This window comes from Carlito syrichta, unplaced genomic scaffold (genome assembly GCF_000164805.1).
Source record: "Carlito syrichta isolate Samal-C Ts95f unplaced genomic scaffold, Tarsius_syrichta-2.0.1 Scaffold306946, whole genome shotgun sequence".
NCBI lineage: Eukaryota > Metazoa > Chordata > Mammalia > Primates > Tarsiidae > Carlito > Carlito syrichta.
In genome coordinates this window covers 1,616,922-1,624,133 of record NW_007251042.1, presented here as the reverse complement: position 1 = coordinate 1,624,133, position 7,212 = coordinate 1,616,922, and the positions used below count along the sequence as shown (strand labels likewise).

The window sequence follows — 7,212 nt, the reverse complement described above, 5'->3', positions numbered from 1 at the left end:
AAACAAACGAAAAAACAGATCAGATTTGAAATTCTTTTGAGTAGAAGGGAATGGGAGACTGGAGAAACAAATTTCTTGGAGGCTTACGGTCTGTTTGCTGAAACCAAACAGCAATAACTCCCTTTTCCTTTGGAGATGCTTCTAACACAGAAGGCCACAGATCTAGAAGAGCAAGAGAATTCCAATGCCTCAGGCTCTTGGAGGAGAGATTTCCACCTCAGTTCTTTATCAGCTTCTTAGAAGGTCAACACAGAAACAAGTAATCTCTAAAGTAACAAGCCACAAAGCTGATCTTCAAAGCCACACTCTATTCATGTCAGGTTGTTCTTTGTACTCCTCCTTCAAGACTTTAAATGCAGCAAAGTAATGTTGCCATTGTGAGTGCTTGGTGGAGATGATTTCTTTTTCCTTTATTGCCACTGGGAGTGAAGAAGGGATAATGAGAATTTCAGAAATGAACTCCGCCCTGGATGGAGTGTGGGGTCTGTGTCAGCTCTCCACAATCTGCTAACCCTTATGATCTTCAACTAACACCTGTGCAACCAACTTAGTTTCCACCCCAATCCAAGTTATCTACTGCACTTTGGATCTACAACAGACAAAATCCCTGAGCTATGCTTTTTCTGAACTTTTAAGGAACTAATATAAATACTGATTGCCTACTCTTTTTAAGCCATGAATTCCTATTACTTGAGCTAAAAATAATACCAACGGAGTCTGATATTAACAGCTGGAATTTATAAAATCATTTTAGATTTTCAAATTATCTTCATATGAATTATCCTTCTGGATTTCAATATCTGAGAAGAAACTAAGACAAATAAAATTAGTGAGACATAATAATTATTATTATTGTCATTTAACAGAGAAGGAAACTATGGCCCAGTGGAGCTGAAACTTGGCGGGGTTTCTGTAGGAAGTCACCAAGGGTTGAAGATTGCAGTCATAACCAAAACTCTGGGTTCTTAACCTTAGTCTAGCAAATAACTAAATACAGACAATACAACCTGTCTTTGTGAAAAATACTGAAACTTTGTAGCAGACTACCCCTGCTCCTTTTACAAATGGCCTGCTTTAATTCCCAAGAGTGGATTCTAAGCCAATGATCACCTGTTGGAAGCACTGGAGAGGGGATTCCTACATTGGGTAGACGACCAGATTGCTTAATCAGTTAAGTCTCTTTTCATGCTGGAATTCAATAACACTCTGTAAACTGACATAAGAATCCATTTCACAAAGTAAAGTATTGAGAACCTCACATTATTATGTAGTCAGCAACTTGCTAGACTGATAGTTCTGAACTTGATGTTACAGACAGTTGGTGTTTACAGTATTTCAGAATAACCAAGAATTCTATTGTGCATCAAGCAGTTTGAATTGATAATGAATAAATAATGTTTCTTGAGCATGGAGGGGCCATTGTAACTAATACCACAAATGTGTCAAAAATTGGGTGAAAAACAAAAATTATGTAATCATCTCAATAGGTGCAGAAAAGAAGTATTTAACAGAATTCCACAGCCTTTCATGATTTTTAAAAAAGACATGAAATAAATAGGAATAGAAGGAAACTTCCTCAGTCTAAAAAAAAGGGCATCTGTAAAAACTCGCAGCTAACGTCATACTTAATGGTGAAAGACTGGATGCTTTCTCCCTAAGATAAGGATGTCTGCAGTCACCACTTCCATTGCACTTAGGGTTCTAGACAGGATAATCAGACAAGAAAATGCAATAAAAGGCATTCAGATTGGGAAGGAGATACACCTACCTCTATTTGCAGATGACGTGATCTTATATATAGAAAACTCTACAGAATCTACTTAAAAAACTATTAGAATAATGAGTTCAGCAAATTTGCAAGATTCAAGAGCAATACACAAAACCAATTATATTTTTTCCTCTTCTTTTTTTTTCTTTTATTTTTTTGATGGGGTCTCAGTCTGTTGTCCAGGCTGGAGTGCAGTGGTACAATCAGTGGCATAAATAGCTCATTATAGCCTTGACCTCCTGGGCTTTAGTGATGCTCCCACTTCAGCCTTCCTGAGTAGCTGGAACTACAGGTGTACATCACTACACTACACCCAGCTAATTTTTTGTAAAGAATAATTCTCACTATGTTGTCCAGGTTTGTCTCAGATTCCTGGGCTCAAGCAATCCTCCCATCTCAGTCTCCCAAAGTACTGTGATTATGGTGAGCCATCATGCCTAGCTAGAAACCGACTGTATTTCTATAAACTTGCAATTAACAATTGAAAAATGTAATTTAAAAAGCAATTCCATTTATAATAGGGTCAAAAAGAATAAAATGCCTAAGAACAGTTAACAAGAGTATAACATTTATACTCTAAAAACCACAAAACATTGTTGAAAGAAATTAAAGAAGCCACAAATAAATGGAAAAACATCCCATGTTCACAAAGTGGAAGACATAATATGTTAAGGTGTCAATATTTTCTAAATTGACCTATGGAGTCAACACAATCCCTATCAGAAACTCAGCTGAGGCTGGGTTCAGTGGCTCATGCCTGTAATCCTAGCACTTCAGGAGGCTGAGGCAGGAGGATTGCTTGAGCTTAGGAGTTTGAGTCCAGCCTTGGCAACATAGCAAGACCTTGTCTCCTCAAAATATAAAAATCAGCTAGGCACGGTAGTGCACACCTGTAGTCCCAGCTACCCAAGTGGCTGAAGCGGAAGAATTACCTGACCCCAGGAGTTGGAGTCTATAGTGAGCCATGATTGTGCCTCTGCACTCCAGCTGACTTTTCTCCTTCTTCTTCTCCTTCTCTTTCTCCTCCTCCTCCTCCTCCTCCTCCTCCTTCTTCTTGCCATCAATAAGAAATTTACCTGTTTTAAAAAAATCCAAATGCTAGCATTGTCCAGAAAAGCGTAACAGGTTTATTTATAATTGTTATGTAGTTGAACTGCTGAAACTTGTTCACTGAAACATTTTGACTTGCATGAATACTTTACATCCCCACTCTTATATTAAAAATTCACACACAAATGAAAATGGAAAAACTGCCAATGCCTGATTTCTGTCGCCTATTTTTCCACTGGCAATCGTATACCTTGTATACGATTTTTTTCCCCTTTGACCCCATAAGGGGAAAAAAAAAATCGAATATCCAGAACTACCAATCACAGGAAGAATTTTTTTGTTGCTGTTAATGAAATGCTTCCCATCATATTGGATTTAAACACGTCCTCCGCGTATGCGGCGTGCTAGCTGGATGTCTTTTGGTACAATGGTTACACGTTTGGCATGGCTAGCACACAGGTTGGTGTCTTCAAAAAGGCCAACCGGCTAGGCCTGCCTTACCTCCTGCAAAGCACCAACAGCTGCGCTCTGGACGCGCAGATCTGTTTCCAAGTCCTGAGCGATTTCTCGCACCAGACGCTGGAAAGGAAGTTTGTGAACCAGAAGTTCAGTGGACTTGGGAGCGGGTCTCATTGCACGGAGTGTCACAGCACCAGACTTGTCGCGATGAGCTTTCTTCACCCCTCCAGGAGAGGGCGCCCGCTCGCGAGCGGCTTTTGTAGCCAGTTGCTTCCCGGCTGCTTTATCACCCGTCGGTTTGCGGGCTGTGCGCTGTACGAGCCATGGGCTAGAGATCTCCTTGCTTACCCCACTGCTCCTTCTGCTGGAGCTCGGGGAGCGAGAGGCGGTGCTGGCGTTGGAGAGCCAAGGCCGCGAACACGATTTCCAGCTGACTCCTTTGCAGAAACTCGCAAACGGATCCTAAAATTCATACAGAATGGCAAGGGCCCTTGAATAGCCCAAACAATCTTGCAAAAGAGGAAACTGAGTAGGAGGACTCGCACGTCTGGGTTTTAAAACTCGCTGCAAGGCAATGGTGATCGAGGTAGGGCGGTGCTGGCGCAAAAGTAGATATAGGGATGGATGGGATATAATTGAGAGTCTAGATATAAATCCATATATCTCTCTGGCCAGTCTGGTTTTTGAAAAGAGTGCCAAGATGACTCAGTGGGACAAGAATAGATTTTTCAGCAGATGGTGCTGGGACAACTGGATATTCATTTGCAAAAGAATGGAGTTGGGCCTTTACCTCACACCATATATAAAAGTAACTTAAAATAGAGCAGAGACCTAGATGTAAGAATTAAAACTATAAAGCTCTTAGAAGAAAACATGAGGATAAGTCCTCATGTGTTGGACTTAATGAAGAATTCTTAGATATGACCCCAAAAGCGTGAGCAACAGAAGAAAAAAATAAATACATTGGACTTAATCAATTTAACACAAAGCTTCTGTGCTTTATAGTACTTCATCAAGAAAGCGAAATACCATCCACAGAATGGGAAAACAGATTTGCAAATCACATATCTGATAAGAGACTTTTCTCCAGAATGGATAAAGAACCCCAATAGATCAGTAATAAAAAAAAAATTTTAAACCACAATTTTTTAAATGGCCAAAAGAGCTAAATAGGCTTTTTTCCCTGTAAATTTTGGCAAACATATATGGTCATGTAACCCCCATCACCATTCCGTTACTGAATAGGTCCATTATCCCTCCAAACTCCTCTACGCCCTTTGCGGTAAACTGTTCCTCCTATCTCCAGCCCCTTAAAAAAACATTTCTTTAAAGAAGAGTGTGTTGTGATCAGGAAAATGCAAATCAAAGCCACAATAAGATCCCACTCATATGCAGTAAGATGGTCAGAATCAACAAGTCAGATGATAAGTGTTGGCATGGATGTGGAGAAACACGAATCTTCTGACTTTGCCACTGGAAATGCAAAATCGTGCAACCTCTGTGGAAAGTATCTATGACAGCTCTTCAACCAGTTATACACAGAGTTGCCATATGATCCGGCAATTCCCCTCCAAGGTGCAATGAAAACACATGTCCACATAAACGCTTGTGCACGAATATTTATAGCAGGATCCTTCCTAACAACCCAAAAATGGAACCACTCAAATATCCATCAACTGATGAATGGATAATCAAAATGCAGTAAATTCATCAATGAAATAATTATTCAGCCATAAAAGTGGGATGAAATATTGATACATGCCACAACGTAAATGAACCTTAAAAATATGCTAAGTAAAAGAAACCAGTCACAAAAGACCACATATTATATGATTCAGTCTACATGTTGGAATAAGGTCATCTGTAGAGACAGAAAGTAGATCGGTATTTGCATAGCTCTGGAGGAGGGGAGAGGAGGGGAGAGGAGGGTGTTACCTAAAAAGTATAGGATTTCTTTTTGAGGTCATGAAAATGCTCTAAAGTTGACGATAGTAATCTTGCATATACAGCTCTGTGAATATACCAAAAACCATTGCATTGCACACTTTAAATGAGCGAATTTTTATGGCATGTGAATTGTTCATATATCTCAATAAAGCTGCTAAAAAAAAAAAACCCTTAAGCATGATCTTTGTATTGTGTTATTCTCTCAATTGGTAGATACAGAATATCTGCCATCATATGAGAATCCATGATGTTTTAAATGTTAACAGATTTGTCACATGAGCCATAAAAGAAAAAATTGATAAATTGGACTTTATCAAATGTAAAACACCTGCTCTTTAAAAAGACCCTATGAAGAAAGTGAAAAACCTAGCTATAGACTGAGAGATGACATTTGTAATGCATATATCTGACAACAGACATGTCCAAAATACATAAAGAACTTTAACTCAGTATAAACAAACATCGGCAAAACATTTCCCTGTGAGGACTTTTTTCATCTGGGGAAACAAAAAAAGTCACTTGGGGCAAGATCAGGTGAATAGGAAAGGTGGGACCCAGGGTCATGCTGTTTTTGCTCAAAAACTGCTGAACACTCAGAGCAGTGTGGGTAAGCGCGCTCATAAATCACCCATCATGAAATGGGCAAAATGTGTTGAACAAATCTTAAAAAAAAAGTCTCATTGAAGCCGAATGCAGCCTCTCACAACGCTAGCTGGTACACTGATGCCGATGGTCTCCTAGAACACTTGCCTAGCAAGGGAAGCCTGTACTACAAAGAGCCTGCCCTCTAAAAATAACTCCGAGTTTTTGGAAGTGCCTCTAATATATATTGATTGTGAAGGTGGTTACGTGACTACATTACTTCCTAAACTGTACAGTTAAAATCGGTATATTTTATTGTGTACTAAATATACCTCAAGACAGCTTATTTTAAAGTGTTTCAGCCTTTTAATTAATAAAAAATATTGACGTTCATTACTGTTGACCAGAGGTCAACAAGGTGTGGACCACAGGGTAAATTCAGCCTGCCACCTATATGTGTAGAGTCTGCAAGCTAAGAATGGTTTTGATATTTTTAAACGGCAGAAAACAATAAAAAGAAGATTGCTATTTCATGACACGTAAAATGTACGGGAAGTTCAAATAATAAAGTTTTATTGGAACACAGCCTTACTATGGCTTTCAGGTTCTAACAGCAGGAGACTAGATGGCCCACAAAGTCTAACATATTTACTGTCTGGTCCTTTCCAGAAAAAGTCTCCTGACTCTTGCTCCAAACAGTGGAGGGACATTGCTCTTCTCAATGACACCATCCCTCTGCAGGCTACAAGGAAGAAATGAATGTTCATGTTTATACTTCTGAAATAAGTAAGGTAAGCCAATAGCCAATTTTTTCCCCCCAAGAGGCTTGGCTGCTGACAATTATGGATGTTCTTTGAAATTCTTTCACCTTTAGAAGAAAGTGTGGTCAGGCTTTGAGTTGAGTGCCACAGAAAAAACATTCTCCCTGCCCCTTACTGCAAAGTCAGCCTGATGGGGTAGCCAACTGCTGGCCTTAGGGGCCAAGGATTACCGGAGCCTATATATCTCCTCTCCAGGTCCATGGTTCCTTGACGCTTCCCTTTTCTTTTAGGCCACTGTTCTAGTGACACAGAGACAAGACTCACTTCAGAACAAGCAGACGCAAGATATCTTAACACAAGTCTTCTATGTCAGCCTCCTACCTTCAGAAGAGACTCTGCCCCCAGCCCCCATGGGGTTCTCATCATAACCCAAGGGGCAGGAAGCCAGAGTAGGGATTTGCCTTCTCCCATCTTTTCCCCATCCCAACTTGTTGTGTGTGTCCCCAGGGCCCAGGCCTGTCCCCAAAGACTCCAAGGGTCAGAAGCAAATCATATCCTGCTGTTTCTTCATCTCCACAATATTTGTATATAAGGGATTCCATGTTCCATGAGCTTCCAAAGAATTATAAAAGGGGAAGAATAATT

General features: G+C 40.0%; 1 pseudogene; it reads right to left on the bottom strand.

The window, feature by feature from the left end:
- Nucleotides 1–3,193: 3,193 nt before the first annotated feature.
- LOC110596112 lies at nt 3,194–6,828 on the bottom strand (annotated as a pseudogene).
- Between the last annotated feature and the right edge of the window lie 384 nt (nt 6,829–7,212).